Consider the following 18964-nt stretch of genomic DNA (forward strand, 5'->3'; position numbering starts at 1 on the left):
GGGGTCCTGAAACTCGTAATATGCATGGTGGTTCCGCAGCGACACCACCTGCAGATTACGGAGGCTGTGACCGCAGAGCAACTGCCAGGGAATGACGGTTCCTTGGCAGCTGCAGCAGTGCAATGGAGGTCTGACTGCCCAACTTGTGATGGTATGGTCAGACTGCAGGTACAGCGGTGGCTACACCACCACTGCCGCACACCCGTGAGTCTGGTGGTCCAAGGGACCGCTAGACTCGTAATGAGGCCCTAAGGGCTTCAGATCTATGGCTGATGTCCCCCTTCAACACAGAGGGTGACCCGGCCTGACTCTCACAACTGCCAAGCTTATCATCAATAAGACACATTCAGGATTTGTTGGTGTTGTCCATTATTGTGAATTTTTGCATGAACTGTAACATTTAACTCTGGTTATGGGGAAATTTATCAAACATAATGAATTGGGGTACAATGTTTTACCTTGCTGGCATAACCCTGTTATGCGAATTAGGGGTATGGACTTGTGCCAATTTTCTTCTGGGATTTCTTTTCAACGCTCTAATGATGACTAAGCAATGTGTCTATTTTGAACAACAAGGGGACCCCAATTGGTATCAGCGAGGGACCTCGGGGAGCTTAATCATATAAACACAACAGTGGTCCCTGGCAGGGAGATGAATGAATGAAAATAAATATAGACTCAGTCAGTTCTATATTAATGAAGACATACCCAGCCGGGCAGGGGTCTTCAAAGTATATATTTCAATCAAAACATACAAAACAAAATAACACCTTCAGCAAATCACGTGCGTGGGGCACAAGCCTGTACCCAACCACGACCATACACAGACAAAAACATACACAAAGGGCTTACAAGGCAAAAATCAACAGTCTCTGTAAAGTTCCAATTTTTGGACAGAGAATTACTTATGGGTACCATTACATAGTTTTCTATTCAGAGTTCCACAGGTATATGGTACACAGTGGGTCGACGACGTTTCGGACCCCCTTGCTAAATAATGGGGTCCATCATCAGGACAAAGCAATGGTTGCCTTTTTGGTTATTAGCCTCTTTAGCCTAAGGGGAGGAAAGGAGGACAAAAGGTACATTAAGTTTACTCACACGCATAATGAGGGTGACATTGTGCCGTGGTGATAGACCTGGTGAAAACAGCGAGTGACTTAATTCAGTTTTACAGGCATGTGACTGAGTGCGGTCGCACATGCTGTTGGTGACTGGGTAAGTGCTTAACTGTGAGTGGTTCACAGAGCCAAGAGTGACATCAAGGTCAAATAAGAGGCGACGCAGTGATACTTGAGAATTCCAGATGAGAAGGATATCACAGTGGTGGTTGGTGCTGAGGTACATTCAATTGCAGATGATCAAGTGAGGAAACGGCGCAGTGGATTGGATTCTGAGGGATTAGCAATGAGGTTAAAAAACCGGCGTTATAGGGAACTATCGTGGTTTGGGTGAGAAATCGACGCAGTGATGAGAAACGCAGTCAATGAAATAACAATATTTACACAGGGTAGCATGGGAAAACGTAATCAGGTGAAAAAACGGTGCAGTGATGTGAATAGCGGTCATGAATACAGCATTAATTATTCCGAATGGGGGGTTGCTCACCAGGCCAGCGGTACGCAGACTCATATAAGAGCGCGCAAGCGGTTGACTAGATCAGGAACAGTTGAATAATTTAGTCCAGGAAATTACTAAGGGGGGAAGTGGATTGTAAACGGTTAGAGCAAGGGACAGCCTTGTAATTAGTGTGGGCGGTCATTGGAAAAGGTTGGCTTACCAATATTTTAATTAGAACTTATGAGGGTCCAGAGGCGGGAGAGGATTAGTATCTCGTGTCCGCTTGTACCTGTGTGTAAAATAACGTTTAAAAGCAGGAATCTAAGGAGAAAAACTCCATAAGTTCTAATTGAAATATTGGTAAGCCAACCTTTCCCAATGACCGCCCACACTAATTACAAGGCTGTCCCTTGCTCTAACCGTTTACAATCCACTTCCCCCCTTAGTAATTTCCTGGACTAAATTATTCAACTGTTCCTGATCTAGTCAACCGCTTGGGCGCTCTTATATGAGTCTGCGTACCGCTGGCCTGGTGAGCAACCCCCCATTCGGAATAATTAATGCTGTATTCATGACCGCTATTCACATCACTGCACCGTTTTTTCACCTGATTATGTTTTCCCATGCTACACTGTGTAAATATTGTTATTTCATTGACTGCGTTTCACATCACTGCGCCGATTTCTCACCCAAACCACGATAGTTCCCTATAACGCCGGTTTTTTAACCTCATTGCTAATCCCTCAGAATCCAATCCACTGCGCCGTTTCCTCACTTGATCATCTGCAATTGAATGTACCTCAGCACCAACCACCACTGTGATATCCTTCTCATCTGGAATTCTCAAGTATCACTGCGTCGCCTCTTACTTGACCTTGATGTCACTCTTGGCTCTGTGAACCACTCACAGTTAAGCACTTACCCAGTCACCAACAGCATGTGCGACCGCACTCAGTCACATGCCTGTAAAACTGAATTAAGTCACTCGCTGTTTTCACCAGGTCTATCACCACGGCACAATGTCACCCTCATTATGCGTGTGAGTAAACTTAATGTACCTTTTGTCCTCCTTTCCTCCCCTTAGGCTAAAGAGGCTAATAACCAAAAAGGCAACCATTGCTTTGTCCTGATGATGGACCCCATTATTTAGCAAGGGGGTCCAAAACGTCGTCGACCCACTGTGTACCATATACCTGTGGAACTCTGAATAGAAAACTATGTAATGGTACCCATAAGTAATTCTCTGTCCAAAAATTGGAACTTTACAGAGACTGTTGATTTTTGCCTTGTAAGCCCTTTGTGTATGTTTTTGTCTGTGTATGGTCGTGGTTGGGTACAGGCTTGTGCCCCACGCACGTGATTTGCTGAAGGTGTTATTTTGTTTTGTATGTTTTGATTGAAATATATACTTTGAAGACCCCTGCCCGGCTGGGTATGTCTTCATTAATATAGAACTGACTGAGTCTATATTTATTTTCATTCATTCATCTCCCTGCCAGGGACCACTGTTGTGTTTATATGACTAAGCAATGTGTGGCATATTTCTTTAAACCAAAATGCTAAATAAAGTTGTTAAAAAAAAGCAATCTATGGAGAAAAAAAAATGTGTTTTCTTCTTTTACTAGTTCACCTTTAATTAAATTTTGACTATCATTTAAGTTTTCTGTATTTTTCCTCAGCATTTGCTGTAGTGAACTCTTTTGATTGCATTCTTGATTCCTGACTGAATTTTGGTTCTAATATTAGTAGCTCAGTTTTGGTTTGTTCTTTTTCAACTACATTGTTTTAAAATAGTTGATATTCCCTCTCTAACACTGACTGGAAACTGTTGTTCAATCCTTGGCCATCTTTAGTTTGAATGGTGTCATTACTCTACTATCTAGGTTTCCATCTTATTCCGTTGCTCCTCTTGAGCCTTTTCCTTACAAAGTGTCTGCCTTATATCTTGGTACTCAACATTTTGATTGCATTACTCCAATTCTTTTAGAGCTCTACAGGTTAGAGTTCTCTTCTGTATACTTTTAGTGTGTCATTTTGAAGCTCAATACCCACATCAACCAGAAACCTCCCATAACCTAGTTCACCTGCAACATTTGAGTCAAGGAGCCAACACAAGTCTCCTGGATAAACAAAGCCCTCATCAAGTTCAGCATCCCTATCCCAGTCTAATGCACATGCACCAAGGACAGACCAGCCAGCCACACCTGGAGCAGCATCACTGACAAGGACTGGGATACTGCTCTCAAAGCGCACCAACCCGAACACAGCTACAACCTTCACAAAGCCTTCAAGAATATCAACAATTTGATCACCCCAGTGCTGATCGAAGGTGGTCCCTCAAACACAGCAGTACAACAGGATCTAGATCCCAGGCCAGTTGGTACATGGAGGAAATCAGACTGAAGAAACGCTATTGCAAACAACTGGAGTGCAAATGCAGAATTACTGAGGATAAATCCTTCTTAAGATACTACCACCAATTGATCCGGACCATCAAATATCTTTTCTGATGCACCACATCGATACCAGCACCAACAGAAGCAAAGACATTTCTCCATTGCAAAGAATTTCACCTCACCTACAGCCGCTTCCAGCTCAATCACAAGCTCGTAGGACCTCTGCAACAGTCTCTCTCAATTCCCCAGCAACAAAATCACCCCAAGTTACAGAATCTTTAACCCATAACCAGACCCAACATGCCTCCCAATCGTATCCAAAGAACCACTGCTAACCACAGGGTGTATCATCATCCCAGAAGAAACTGCTGCCTCCATGAAGTCCATTTACTCAGGGGCCCGATAGGGCCTCTGCCTTGTTCATACCTGCTCAAGAGGACTACAAATCTTCAGTCCCCTTACTCACATCCATTTTGAATGCCTCCACTTTTTTCATGACATTCACAGATGCTAACGTTAAGGAGCATTGGGGCCACATAGAGCTCTCGCCATGTTCCGTATGAGCTTTCGCTTCCGTATGAGGGACAGCAGTTGATTCTCGACATCAGTAACATGGACGCGGACACGTGCGTTTACAAGTGCTGCTGCGAGTGCTGGACAAAAAAATAAAAGACATGCCGGTGCCGGCTGCTCTTTGAGATGAGTGCTACCACGGGGATATGTTCCTGGCTCGGGCGCTGATCGAAGGCTAAAAGCTAAAGGCTGATCACGGACGATGAGAGAGGGAAATAGGGGTTTGCCCATTCCCTATATTTCTCTGTTTGAATGGAGGAAAATGACGCATTGATTGTGATTGTGACTTGACGGGGTTAAGGAAAAGGATCTAACCATACCCTGTATGGCCGCATGAGAGGACCTACAATAACCTGCAGCCCAAGGAAATCTCTCAAAGGGCTCAACGTTCAACACTAGCATTTGTCCGGCAGCAGCTTCCAGTGACCAGATGACCAGATTATATCTCCCTACCTGTACAATGGTTTCAGTGAGTCTTTGATAAAAGGCGACTTAATTGACCAGCGCACTACTCCACGTTCTCTCATCTTCCTCTTTCTCAAGAAGCTTATTCCCAGTGCCCAGTGCTCAGTGTCCGTGCTCTTGCTCTGTCATACTTATACATAGCGGGGCAGAGAGAGAAAAAACCCGTAGGTGACCGGGTTGTGGTTGGGTCGGACTGATGTAAGATCATCCTAACTGGTTCTGCTACAATGAAAGGAGGTTTAGAGGAGTACAGGGGGCCAAGAATCAGAAACAAATATTAGGGGGGCTAGGCAGCTCAAAGGAGGATCTCTGGGCTTCCCCTTGAGAGAAGGGAGTTAAGTTAGAAGCAGAAGCGGACAGCCAACTGCAGATACGGCTTGCGAAAGATCAAAATGGATCTTCTAAGGAGTATCAACAAGGACAGCCCACTTCCAGTGGAAGTGACACCGACAGTTGGAGCTGATCCCAGCAAAGTGCATAGAGATCTGCAGGCACCGGGCCACCTGGACAAGCAGCAGGATGTGCTTCAGGGAATAGGAAAATCAACATACCCTCTCTTTTTTGTGGGATGGTCAAGAGGGACGTCCAAACCAAACCTCCTTATACCAGGTCCCCCACACTCAACATCCACTGGAGAGGCTTCCTACAACATGGTAATGGAACAAGGTCCCCCCAACAATCAAATACTGGCAGCTGCATTAGAATCAACTATGCCAGAGGGAGAAGCAACAGCAAAGTCTGCCCATTCTTTGCCATCCACTACTATTGAACCCACGTTAAATCGGATCCTACACGAGCTACGTGATATGAAGCTCTCCCAGGAATTGGCTCACCAGAAGACTAATGAACAATTGAGTTAGCTCAATGACATTTTTTACCAGCTCTCAACCCGTCTGACACAGGCCAAACAGAAGGTATCCGCATTAGAGAAAAAGCACAATGATCATGGGAGCAATCTGATCAAGTTGCAAACAGAACTCAAAGATCTGCAGCTCCAACTGGACAATATGGAAAACTGAGCCCGGCGCACAAATTTAAGGTTCAGCGGCATACCCAAAGATCAGGAAGCTGACAAATGGCTGGTCCAGTTTATAAATGAACTGAAACGTAAGGTAGTTCTTCCTGAAAGCTCAAAAGATATAGGGCACTTGACTATCAACAGTGCCCATTGTGTAACAGGAATTCGTCCTTGAAACCCTATATTTCCAAGAACAATTTTGGTTAACTTCGGGGACTGCAGAATCAAAGAACAAATCTTATTGCAAGCATTCCTAAAAAAGTTGTTCACTTCCCCCTAGAACTTTACTTTCAGAATCTACTCAGACATGTCTATTCTAGCAGCGCGAAGGCGCAAAGATTTTTTAGGAATGATTGACAAATTCAAGCGCTATAATGCACTGGCTGGGATAATACAGCAATCTAAGCTTAAAGTTTTGTTTAAAGGGAGATTGTATATATTTCAGTCCTTAGAGCAGGTCTGTGACCTCCTTCTCTCAAGTAAGGATGGGGAGAATGAAAAAATAGCAAGTAGAATCTGGGCCAATAAGAGATGTAGATGTAGGGGAAATTATGCATGCTGCATGAACGGTCATAATACGCCGTGTATGCTTATTCATATATCGGTCTAATTTAGTGAAAATATCCTCCGTCTCCTGTTACTTTGTTATATTTGATGTCACCTCCTCCGGAGGGAGGAAAGCTCTTAGTATCATGTGAAGGTACAATTGTAGGGGTATGGGGGGACCCTGGGGGGAGGGATCCAGGGCACAGGGGGAGCAATGGTCTATGGGGCAAAGTCCCGACTCGAAGGGAGGGGGGCACTTCAGGATGGGTAGAGCAACAAATGAAGAAAAAAAACAATCACAGACCTAATCAAGAGTAATTTTCACACCTGTAGGGCTGGAAGCAATAGAACCTACAACAGGAATAGAATAAGATACATAACATATGTATTAGATAGAAGGCGGGAAATAATAAAGGGTTCAAAAGGTTGAGCAACAGGTGTTTCATATTGTTTCGTGTAAATTAAATGGGGGTAATAACTCAACAAAATTAAGAGCCTTAGTTCAATGGCTAATGGCAAACCAACCCCATGTGATCCTATTTCAAGAGACGCATTTTTTAAAAAAGTATGCTTTTACCCTAATGGCCAAAATTTATAAAGCAGGCTTTTTGGCCTCAGCAGATGCTGCCATTAGGGAGGTCGCAATTCTTATCACCTGTCACTATCAAGGGGAAGCCCGTCAGGTTATAAGTGATCCCCTGACTAGATGAGTGATGGGGAATCTGAAACTGGGGGAGCAAATTTTCCACTTAATCAGCTATTACGACCCTATACACAATGAAACTCTAGCATTGGAAAAAATGGCTGATCTATGAATCCCTCTACAAGGAGTTATTAATTATCATCTGAAGGGATTTTAATTTTGTCCAGAATTTAGGACTAAATTCCTCTCGAAATAACAAATCCCCAAATAAACCATTAATGGCTAGGTACCAGAAAAGTATGATTCGGGACTTTGCGCTAGTAGACCCATGGAGAGCTAATCAACCCACCAGCAAGGAATTTGCTTGCTTTTCAAAAAAATATAATACAGCATCCAGAATACACTTTTTCTAATTTCCCACCACTGTGAAAAAGGGGAGTCTCTGATATTTTTAATCCCTTTTCTGACCATTCGGTTACAGTAGTAGAGATTAAGGCAAAAGCCGGTTTAAGGTAGGGATCTAGAATGGGTATTAGACAAAACCCTATCGACGGAAGAGATCTGGATCAAAAAAATCAAGTCACTACTTATTGAGTTTGCCATTAGAAATGTGGGATCTGCCACACCCTTTGCGGTATAGGACTCCTGTAAGGCTTTTATCAGAGGGGAGGCAATTTCACGCAAACCCAGAATTATCAAAAAGAAAAGAGAACTACCTTGTCATCTCCAGCATAATTTTGATCAGGCAAGCCAAATTAATATTTCATCCCACTTGGAAATAACGGCACTCAACTGGAAGCAGGCCCGACAAAATATTACAAACTTTTATGAACACCAGGAAATAATAAATCAAAAACCTTGCTTTCAAAATTGGTATGAGGAAAGCGAACATGCAGGCAAATTGCTGGCATGGTCTGTAAACATAAAAATCTTTATATCACACTATGAAAAACTATATACACCACTAGAGGAAATTAATAAATGTTTTAATACAACTACATTACTATATTTAACTTCATTGCATTAAGCCCAGTTGGTAGCACCAATTTAGAAGATGGAGATTCATCCAGAAGTAAAAAAATACACCTAGCAGCAGAGTTTGTGGAATCGATGGAATACCCATTGAATTCTATAAAATGTTCTTGCAACAGTTATGCAATCTTGGAAAGTTGCCATATCCCAAAGATATTTGCTGAAGCAGTTGTAGTTAATTTTATAAAGAAGGGGTAGTCACCGGATATACCCAGATCTTATCAGCCCATTAGACTATTAAATTACGATTATACATTTCTTATAAAAATAATAGCAATGAGAATTACTTTAGTCCCCCAAAATCTGGTTCACGAGGATCAATGTGGCATTTTACCAGAAATATTTGTCACCAACAATACACTTTTTTAGGTCTCGTGACCTACAATGCGCGCAAGCGCATTGAGGGAGCGAGAATTCAAGTCGGCAATATCCTCGTCAAACCAAGGGCTTTCAGCCGCGGTTTTCTTGAAGTTCACGTGAAACAAGCACGCGCATTCACGGCCAGGGCTTCTCCTCCCCAGGACTTCTCCTCCCCTAATTATTCATGGCCGGCCGCAGGCCGGCCGTACCTCCCCAGCCAGCACTCCTCCCACACCTTTGAAGTGAAGCTTAGCTTCACTTCAAAGGCCCCTGCTGTCGCATTTCTCCTCCCCCTCCCCTCCGTCTTCTTTCCATTGCTTTGAAAACCAGTCGATGCATTCCAACAAGCAGTGTAAGCTAACGCACGCAGGTAAAAGAAATACTCTTTCTATTGCTTTGAAAACCAGCCGATGCATTCCAACAAGCAGTGTAAGCTAACGCACGCAGGTAAAAGAAATACTCTTTCCATTGCTTTGAAAACCAGCCGATGCATTCCAACAAGCAGTGTAAGCTAACGCACGCAGGTAAAAGAAATACTCCTGAAAGGTTGAACAGTGGGTGCAGAATACGCCTATAAGGGAGATAGCATGACTCCGTCATTGATAATGGAGGTGGGGTGGCCCCCATGCGTACTTTACGTTGCGTCGGTCCCAACTGCTCGGATCAGACTGCAGCAGACAGGCCGATCCGATGGCCGTTGTGTACTTCCAGTGCCCCAGGACGACCACCCCATGGGTGTTTCAGAAGGCAGCCCCAGACAACAACAGCGGCCGCGACCTATTATACCAGCTCTGTGCTACCCGGCCCGGGGCTGCATTTAAGTTTGGTCAGTTAGCAACGGAGGCACACAGGTCAAAAGTCAAAGTCAAAAATTTTATTTGTATTGGTACTCAACAGAGGACCACAAAAGAAATTATTTACAAAAAATGCAACAGTATTAATACAAAGATAAAAATTGTTTTAAAAATTTGTACAGATTGTAACAGATGAATTCATTCAAAGGTTGACCACACATATCTAAAAGTTCTCTCCCCTTAGTAATTCTGCAGAAGCGAAATATAGGATTGAGGTATCTTGTACGAGCTAGGGTTACTTTATGATTGGGACACACAAGTAATAAATGTTCTATAGTTTGGTCACCCCCTGCGCATAAAGTACACAGAGGAGATCCTCCTGGAAGCCATCTGGAGGTGAATACTAGTAGTGGTAAGATGCCCAACCGGTACATAGTGATCGCTCTCCTTACACCATGTGTCAGGGTAAACCCAATATAAGGTCGAGTTTGCTTGTATTCAAGTTTTTCCACAAATGGCTTGTAGATGGTTAATTTATTGCAGTGTAAACAGTCCAATTCGTAGCTCAATTTAAAAGTTTTTAAGAACAGTTTTAATTGTGCTGGAGACCAAGTACTCAACATTTCTATATTAATATGTGCCAGCCGATATGCTACAGCCAAATTTTCCAGAAAGACTTGCTTTTTAGGCTCTACCCCAAAAGACTCTTTTTTCAACACTGACCTTAGAGTGTTCTCCTTCGCATGGATCAGGTTGTAGGCCCACCTTATTACGTTGGCGATAGCTATAGCATAAGAGCTTATGATTGATAGTTCTAGTCTCAGTGCCTGTACAGGTACAGCATCAGAAACTTTCATAATCCTTCTTAAGATTTTCCCCTCTTTTTGATCCATGAAAACCCATTGCTTTATGGGGATGTATTCCGTCGCATATGATAATACGGGTGGTATTTTTACTCTATATGTGCCTAACAGTGCAGAGAAGTGTCTATTCCCTGTTGCACTGTAAAGTTTCAAGAGAGCAGAGGCATGTATATCAGCTTTCCTTTGTAAGTTTGATACCTGTGTTGAATTTGTCAAATTTTTGGAGAGAATCCTTCCAAGATAAGGATAATTGTCTACCTCTTCTATCTTTTCTTCTCCAATCTTCCAGGTATACTTGGCGCTTTGTTTTCTTCATGAAAAAGCTATCACTTTAGTTTTCTGTATGTTTGGTACTAGGTAATTTTCCTTCGAATATTGATACAGAATGTCCAATGATGCCTGCAGTCCGAAAGGGGTTAGATCTAATAATACTATATCGTCGGCGTAGAGTAATGAAATTATGCTTTGCTGGGCGATCTTCGGCGGTAGATTAGAGCCAATTTGCAATTGGTGAGGCAAGTCACTTAAATAGAGGGAAAAGAGGAGCGGGGCTAAAAGGCACCCTTGTTTTAGTCCATTCTCTGTTTGGATTCTTTTTGTGAGTCCTTTTTCTCCCCCCATCTGAACTTGGCACCAGGTATTGGTGTGGAGGCTTATTATTATTTGCAGCAATTGTTCTTGGATTCCAAGCCTCCTAAGTTTTTTCCATAGGGTAGATCGATCAACCCGATCAAATGCCGTTGAATAATCGATGAATGCGGCATAAACTACCTGGGCTTTTTGAGTAATGTATTTGTCGAAGATAACCTGAATAACTGCTATGTTATCTGTGACCGAGTGCTTAGGCCTAAAGCCTGCTTGACACAAGGGTATCAGACCTGACGAAAAGGCCCATTCTTTCAGGCGATCTAGTACCTCTGCCACGAACACTTTGCCTACTGCATCCATGAGTGCGATCTGTCGGTAATTTCCAGCTTGGGTTTTGCTTCCCTTCTTATGGATAGGGATAATTATGCTTCCCTGCCAAGATTTTGGAACATGTCCACTCTCAAAGATGTGATTAAAGAGAGGGCATAACAGCTTGCTCTATTCTTTCGGTGCGACTTGTAACGCCTTAATCGGAATTTGATCTGGTCCAGAGGCTCCTGTAGTTCTTGCTTTGCGTATGTTGAGTTCAACCGAGATGACTGTAGTTTGTGTTAGAGAACTCTCATCTTTTTCATGATTCATATCTTGACTGCATACTTTTGGTTTTATTGAGTTTACTTTATAAAGATCTGAGAGGTATAGTTCCCAGTCATTCGGGGGAACCGGGATGGTTTGTAGATTTTTCTTTGTACCAGTTAATTTCGCGATTAAGGACCAATATTTACGTTGGTTGTATTTACTTGCAGCAATCTGAATATCAACCCAGTTTCGATCTTCTATAGCTCTTTTTTCCTTTTGGTTCTCCCGCTTCAGTTGGTTCTTCAATCTGTTTATTTCCTTCTTTACACTTGCTGAAAAGTTCAAGTATTGGGCACGTATAAGTTTATTTAATTGTTTCTTTACTTCTGAATTCTTGGGGGTACATACATTTTTTCCTCCCTTCTTTTTAATATTGCCTTTTGCACCCGATGATATCATACTTAGGATAAGTTTTTTAAAATCCTTAATTATGAATTCAAAGTTTTCTATAGGATTTTTGGAGTGTCTCTGCTCCAGAAGCTTAGAATGATCAATCTTTGTCATGATTTTATCAAGGGTCGAGGAATTCCAGAAGATGCGTCTCCGTTCACTTTCTATTTGTACAGTACTTTCGATGTAAATAATGTGGCTAGGTAGGGAGGATTTAGGTATCCAATCTGCTGTTAATTGCATAATCGCATGATCACTCTCCAGACAAAAATGATTAGATAAAAACAAAACAGTATCAAGCAGATCCATACTGCTTATGATGTAATCTATAATGGATGGAGACCCGTTGCCTCGCCTGGTGTACTTTGCTGGAATATCACCCTCAACAGCCCCATTCAATGTTAGTCCATTAAGATTAGTTATTGCTGATAATAACAATCCGCCTCTTTTATCGGTTAATATACCCTCGGGGAATTGTGGAATTATAATTTCCTGACCTTCTGCATATAGATTTGCCCACCTATTAATTTCAGAGTTGGAGATTTTACTATTAAAATCACCCGCAATTAAAAAGGATGAATAAGTATAGATCTCCGTAATGTGCGTAATCTTTTCTATTATATCCAAAAATGTAATGTCGTTTTCTTTCCCAGGGGGAGCGTAGACATTGAAGAGTAAGATTGCCTGTGGTGAAGCAGTGCTGTGTTTTTTTGCGAAAATTTGAATGCACTGCAAGTTGTTAGATTTAGTATCTATTATTTCCTGTTCCCACAGGTAATCTTCCCTTAGCAAGATGGCTAACCCTCCTTTAGCATGACCTCGATTAGTGGATAGTGCTAATTTTTCATATACATAGTACCCTTTAAGAATGAAAGATACGGTATCCCATGTTTCTTGTAGAAGCAATATGTCTGGGAGATTTCTCATAACCATGGACAGTTTATTTTTAGTTCTGCCAGCGATGTTCCAAGATATGATCCTTAGTCCCGTGCTAAACAGAATGTTGTCTGATGTTAGAGATTTTATTGCTATTCAGAGTCTCGGAGACCCAAGCCCAGGACTCGGTAGTAGTATGCTCTTCAGGTTCCTTGTCAGCTTTGTACCAAACTGCCCTATGACCTTTATTCACCAGAATTTTTAGATTTGTGATGTCTCGGTCTTCAGTCATGCCATTATTTCGCTGGTATTTATTGACTTGAGAGTTGGTGATAGCCTGTATTTGAGCATTATACCCAATGGGGGTATTATAATCCTTTAGTTCTTCTATTTCCATTACATCATATCCGTGCTTGTGTAGTGTCTCTTTCTCCTTTAGTATTATGCCTGGAAGGACTGTTGACCAAAAGGTTACCACTGTCAATTTATTATTCTCTTTTTTGGGAAAGGACACTAGATCAATTTCATTACTAGTCATTGTATCTAAGGTCCTTATATGTCGTAATAAGTTTATAATCCTTCCTCTATTGAGTGGTGCCGAATCGATTGGAAAAAGTTCCTCGATTTGAAGAGTTTTGGAAGAAGGCCCTTCCCCCTTTTTATAGTAGCTATTGTTTTCTTCTATAAAGATGTTTTTACTTTGATCTGTTTGCTTGGGGTATTTGGTAGGAATATACTCTTTTACTGTCGGGTCTAGTTGAGGCACCATATTTTCATAGTTATTACTGGTTATACCCTTTTCAACGTTTTGAGACTCTATTTTGATGTCACATTGTTTTTCTTCAGATTTATGAGAAATTACACATTTTTGGAATTTTAGTTTTCGATTTTTCCGTTTTTGGATCCTTCTCTCTGGCTTTCTTCTCCTTTTTTTCCCAACTGCAATGTTCTTTTCCTAATTCTTGTTGGTGAGCGTTTCTTCATTTCCTTCAATCGATGCGTTACTGATGTTTATTGTTGATTCCTGCGTTTCAGGAACGTTTGTATTAGTAGACTTATTCGTTCCATGAATTTTTGTAAATAATGGAAAGTGTTTTATTTTCTGTTGATGTTTTTCTTTAAATAAGTTTTTCAGAGAATATATCACTGAGTCATTCGAGTTATCAATTTTATGATTTTCTTGTGTTTGAGTGTCTACAGTTTGAGTACCAAGGTCACGCGTTTTTTTCTCCTGAATTTTTTTGTGATCTTTTGGTATACTGTGTTGCTCAAGATTGGTTTTATGTAACGTATTGATTTTGTCTACTTCGTGGGAATCTTTTCTTTTTTTCATCTACCAAATACTTTAAGATGCCTATTTGGACGTCCAATGTTTGATCAGAATTTTCAAGAATATTTCCAAGAAATGAAAGAACAGATTCCAATATCTCTTGTAGGGAAAATAGAGCTTTAGATATTGGAGGAGCGTTATCAGCAGTGTTATTGTTATTTTTAAGGTTGAAGGAGTCCATAGAGGGATCTAACAAAGCGAGAGGTGAAGAGGTTTTTGACTGGATACTGTTAGTTGTTCCTAGATCCTTTTTCTCTATCGCAATGATTTGTTTGCTATTATTTGTATCATCGAATAAAGTTACGCTCCCTCTGCTTTTTATAGGTGTTACAGTTTTCAGATTGATCGTTTCATGATATGACAGAAGAAAATCTTTCGGAGTACTTGATAATTTGTTGCTTAGGTCTAATTCCAAACATTCCTCCTTGAATTGTAAGCTAAGTTTCGTTGGGGTAGGTTTTGTTGAAGGATTTTTAGTCTCCCCAGCAGAGTCAGTTACGTTGAGATTAATATCTTTACTTAGCGATTGTATATCTTGGTTCTCTTTGGGCAAGAGTGCAGAAAAATAAGCACTAATGGCTGGTGTATGGGTTAAACGACCTTGTTTTATAGCTTTATCAGTGGTATTTCGTACTGCATTTTCAGTTCCCATTCTTTTCATATAGACTGTCCGAGATCTCAGTTTCTTAAAGCCCATTTGTGCTCCGGTTGTCGTCAGGGATTATGTATCTCTTATAACGTCACTGATATCGTTGGGGATTTTAGTGTTGTAAAAGAGTCTTAGTTGTCCCCAGTATACTCACAATAGACAGATAAGAATATTTACCACTATTAGTATTGGTTTCGGAGAAGGCTGAGTAAATACCAGGATCCTGATATAATGATCGTGAGTAGGGTGGCCCGTCCCGTCCTCAGTCGTCCACGGACGGCCACAGACGGCCCGCCCTTTGCCCGGGCTTCGCCCCGTGCTCCATCCCGCGCGCGTCCCGCGATGCGCGTGATGGATGGGAGGTATATAGTTTCACGGGAAGTGAGGGCGTGGCACTGGGAGGGGGCGAGGCACTCACGGGAAGAGGAACAGCTGTAGGTGGAGAATGCTGGTCCTCGCAGTCCCGGGGCCGGCGCCTCTCTCTCCTCTGCGGCCACAGAAGCAGCAAGGTCTTTGGGGCAATAGATATCAGCAGCAACAGCAGCGACTCACAATACAAGCTACTCCAGTAGCGTTGTTGACACAGCGAGCACTTCTCCTTAACACGAGCGGCTCCCGCGAAGCGGGGGCCGCGAGTAGTTATTCAATTTCAGCAGGGCGTGGCACTGGGAGGGGGCGCGGCACTCACGGGAAGAGGAACAGCTGTAGGTGGAGAATGCTGGTCCTCGCAGTCCCGGGGCCGGCGCCTCTCTCTCCTCTGCGGCCACAGAAGCAGCAAGGTCTTTGGGGCAATAGATATCAGCAGCAACAGCAGCGACTCACAATACAAGCTACTCCAGTAGCGTTGTTGACACAGCGAGCACAACTCCTGAACACAAGCGGCACCCGCGAAGCGGGGGCCGCGAGTAGTTATTCAATTTCAGCAGGGCGTGGCACTGGGAGGGGGCGCGGCACTCACGGGAAGAGGAACAGCTGTAGGTGGAGAATGCTGGTCCTCGCAGTCCCGGGGCCGGCGCCTCTCTCTCCTCTGCGGCCACAGAAGCAGCAAGGTCTTTGGGGCAATAGATATCAGCAGCAACAGCAGCGACTCACAATACAAGCTACTCCAGTAGCGTTGTTGACACAGCGAGCACTTCTCCTGAACACGAGCGGCCCCCGCGAAGCGGGGGCCGCGAGTAGTTATTCAATTTCAGCAGGGCGTGGCACTGGGAGGGGGCGCGGCACTCACGGGAAGAGGAACAGCTGTAGGTGGAGAATGCTGGTCCTCGCAGTCCCGGGGCCGGCGCCTCTCTCTCCTCTGCGGCCACAGAAGCAGCAAGGTCTTTGGGGCAATAGATATCAGCAGCAACAGCAGCGACTCACAATACAAGCTACTCCAGTAGCGTTGTTGACACAGCGAGCACTTCTCCTGAACACGAGCGGCCCCCGCGAAGCGGGGGCCGCGAGTAGTTATTCAATTTCAGCAGGGCGTGGCACTGGGAGGGGGCGCGGCACTCACGGGAAGAGGAACAGCTGTAGGTGGAGAATGCTGGTCCTCGCAGTCCCGGGGCCGGCGCCTCTCTCTCCTCTGCGGCCACAGAAGCAGCAAGGTCTTTGGGGCAATAGATATCAGCAGCAACAGCAGCGACTCACAATACAAGCTACTCCAGTAGCGTTGTTGACACAGCGAGCACTTCTCCTGAACACGAGCGGCACCCGCGAAGCGGGGGCCGCGAGTAGTTATTCAATTTCAGCAGGGCGTGGCACTGGGAGGGGGCGCGGCACTCACGGGAAGAGGAACAGCTGTAGGTGGAGAATGCTGGTCCTCGCAGTCCCGGGGCCGGCGCCTCTCTCTCCTCTGCGGCCACAGAAGCAGCAAGGTCTTTGGGGCAATAGATATCAGCAGCAACAGCAGCGACTCACAATACAAGCTACTCCAGTAGCGTTGTTGACACAGCGAGCACTTCTCCTGAACACGAGCGGCCCACAGGTCCCTCAGCACCCAGCAGATTGTTGCACTGGTGTACCTAACATACATTATCTAATACACAAAACCGCAGACTGGAAAGGGTGCGGGTCGCTCGGTTCTCTCATCCTCAGCCCCATTTTGTTACCCGGTGCTCTCGGCGCTGGTGATTCACAAGTGTATAAACAGGAGCGACGTTGAAACGCCAAAGGAATACTTATATTTACTAGTTTTATGGAACCCGAGTTTTCGCATGTAACTGAAGAAGCACTTTGCAGGGGCAGGCGGTCGGGCTCGGACATGTTCTGTAAACTCAATTGCTTTGGACAGAGAGAACGTGTGATCTTAACAGCAATACATTATAACGATGGCTTCATGGTTCAATCGTATAGGTAAGGTCTGAAATGGGTAAGGTAACAATTGCAAATAACAATGCCTTTTATTTTTAAAACATAAAGGGCTTTGTCATTTACAAAACCAATAGCTCCAACTTTCCTACTACGAGACCTATTGGCAACGCCAGTGCTTGTTTAACTCAGGGCATCGATTTCTTTTCAAATAATGACACAAAAGCGGCAATCATTATGATCGATGCAGAAACAGCCTCTGATCTGGTAAACTGGAATATTCTCTTTACGGTACTGAAGAAATTCAGTTTCCTCCTAGTCATAGTTGACCTACTCATGAAATTATATGGTAAAGCCCAGGCAAAAATAGTAATCAAATTCATGCAGTGCTGGCACAGTTGAGATCCAGAGGGGAACCCGGCAAGGCTGTCGGATGTACCCGGTTTTATTTGCCCTGTATATAGAGCCATTAGCTAAACTGATACGCCAAATCCCCTTAATCAAGTCACCAATAATAGGGGCACCAAAATTGAAGCTATTCACGGATGATCTAATCCTTTATCTCGAGGCGGAATTGGCAGATATCAAGCGAACATTACACACAATCTAAACATTCAACAATTTGGGGAGATACAAAATAAATGACAGCAAATCAGAGATCTTAATATTCAATTGCCAAAACCAGATTCTACCTCAGGCCCTTCAGACCACAAAAAATAATCCTGTTCGATACTTAGATATCTGGGTCTCACATGATTTTACACAGTTGTACGCACTTAATTATATCACAATGCTTAATAAAGTTAGAAAGATCTTAAACAGCTGGAATAATTTACCTCTATCTGTAATTGGAAGAGCTGCATTGATAAAAATGATGGTACTTCCATTATTTATTTTTATTTTCTCAAAGGTTCTCATCAAGATTCCACATACTTATTTTGTAGAAGTAGATCAATTAGTACAGAAATGTATTTAGGCAGGGAAGAAACCACAGAACAAATTAACAACACTGAAATTGAGCCCGGAAGAAGGTGGTTTAGGGCTTGCTCATATTCAAAAATACTTTCAAGCCACCTTCTTGGACTAGGGTGGATGTGCAATATCATCACTCGACTACGGGCCCAATTTTGACCTTCATCAAATGTTATTTGGAAACAAATATAGATCTAAAATATTTTATTAAAATCCCCAGGATACCCAAATGCTACAGATACAAGACTCCCCGCATAATCCATGCTAGATTTAATCAATTAAAAGAAGAGTATCAATTTACACCTTAACACCCAGAAAGTAAACTAAAAAACTGCGGGGAGCTAGGAGTTGCAATTGATACACAGACACTGAAAAAATGAGAAAGGCTGGGAATTCATCAAATGAAAGATTTAGTAATTCAAGGAGAGATGAAGTATTGGGCACAAATTAGACAAGATAAAGTAAAAGAAGTCTAAACATTGTATTTCCTGATCTTCAAATTGCGATTCTAGTTAAGAAGTTACAGCTCCATAAGGGTTCACTTCCCAAAGCTGTTACTCATGCATTATTTGTCAAACAAATATTGGGAATCGGCAACTGGTATCATATCCTGCAGCAACAAATTTATGATCAAGTAATCCCTAGAGCCCTTCTAAAAATACAGGAGACTACGGGGTGTCACATAGAGGCTGCCCAATAGATAGACTACAATAAATAATCCACCAAGGCCATTCGCGGGGCAAATTTTAAATGAATGGCACTCTTTTCCAAATGGCAACTATACTATACCCCCGATACTGATAAATTGCACAAAATGTTTCCAGAAATATCATCAAGTTGTCTTAGATATAATCATGTAAGAGTATACTGGTTTCATATTTGCTTCTCTTGCTCTACTGGACAAGGGTGTTTCAGTCCATTAGTTGACAACTCAAACATATCGTAGATCCAAATCCTTTGGTTATTTTATTCGGGATC

At 42.9% G+C, this 18964-nt stretch overlaps 1 protein-coding gene across 1 annotated transcript in view; it reads right to left on the bottom strand.

The window, feature by feature from the left end:
- LOC147722959 (dynein axonemal heavy chain 5-like) overlaps positions 1–18964 on the bottom strand; it is a 1378573-nt gene that overhangs the window by 352970 nt on the left and 1006639 nt on the right. The gene's annotated exons all lie outside the window — the stretch shown is intronic.

This window comes from Lissotriton vulgaris, chromosome 4_1 (genome assembly GCF_964263255.1).
Source record: "Lissotriton vulgaris chromosome 4_1, aLisVul1.2, whole genome shotgun sequence".
Taxonomy (NCBI): Eukaryota; Metazoa; Chordata; class Amphibia; order Caudata; family Salamandridae; genus Lissotriton; species Lissotriton vulgaris.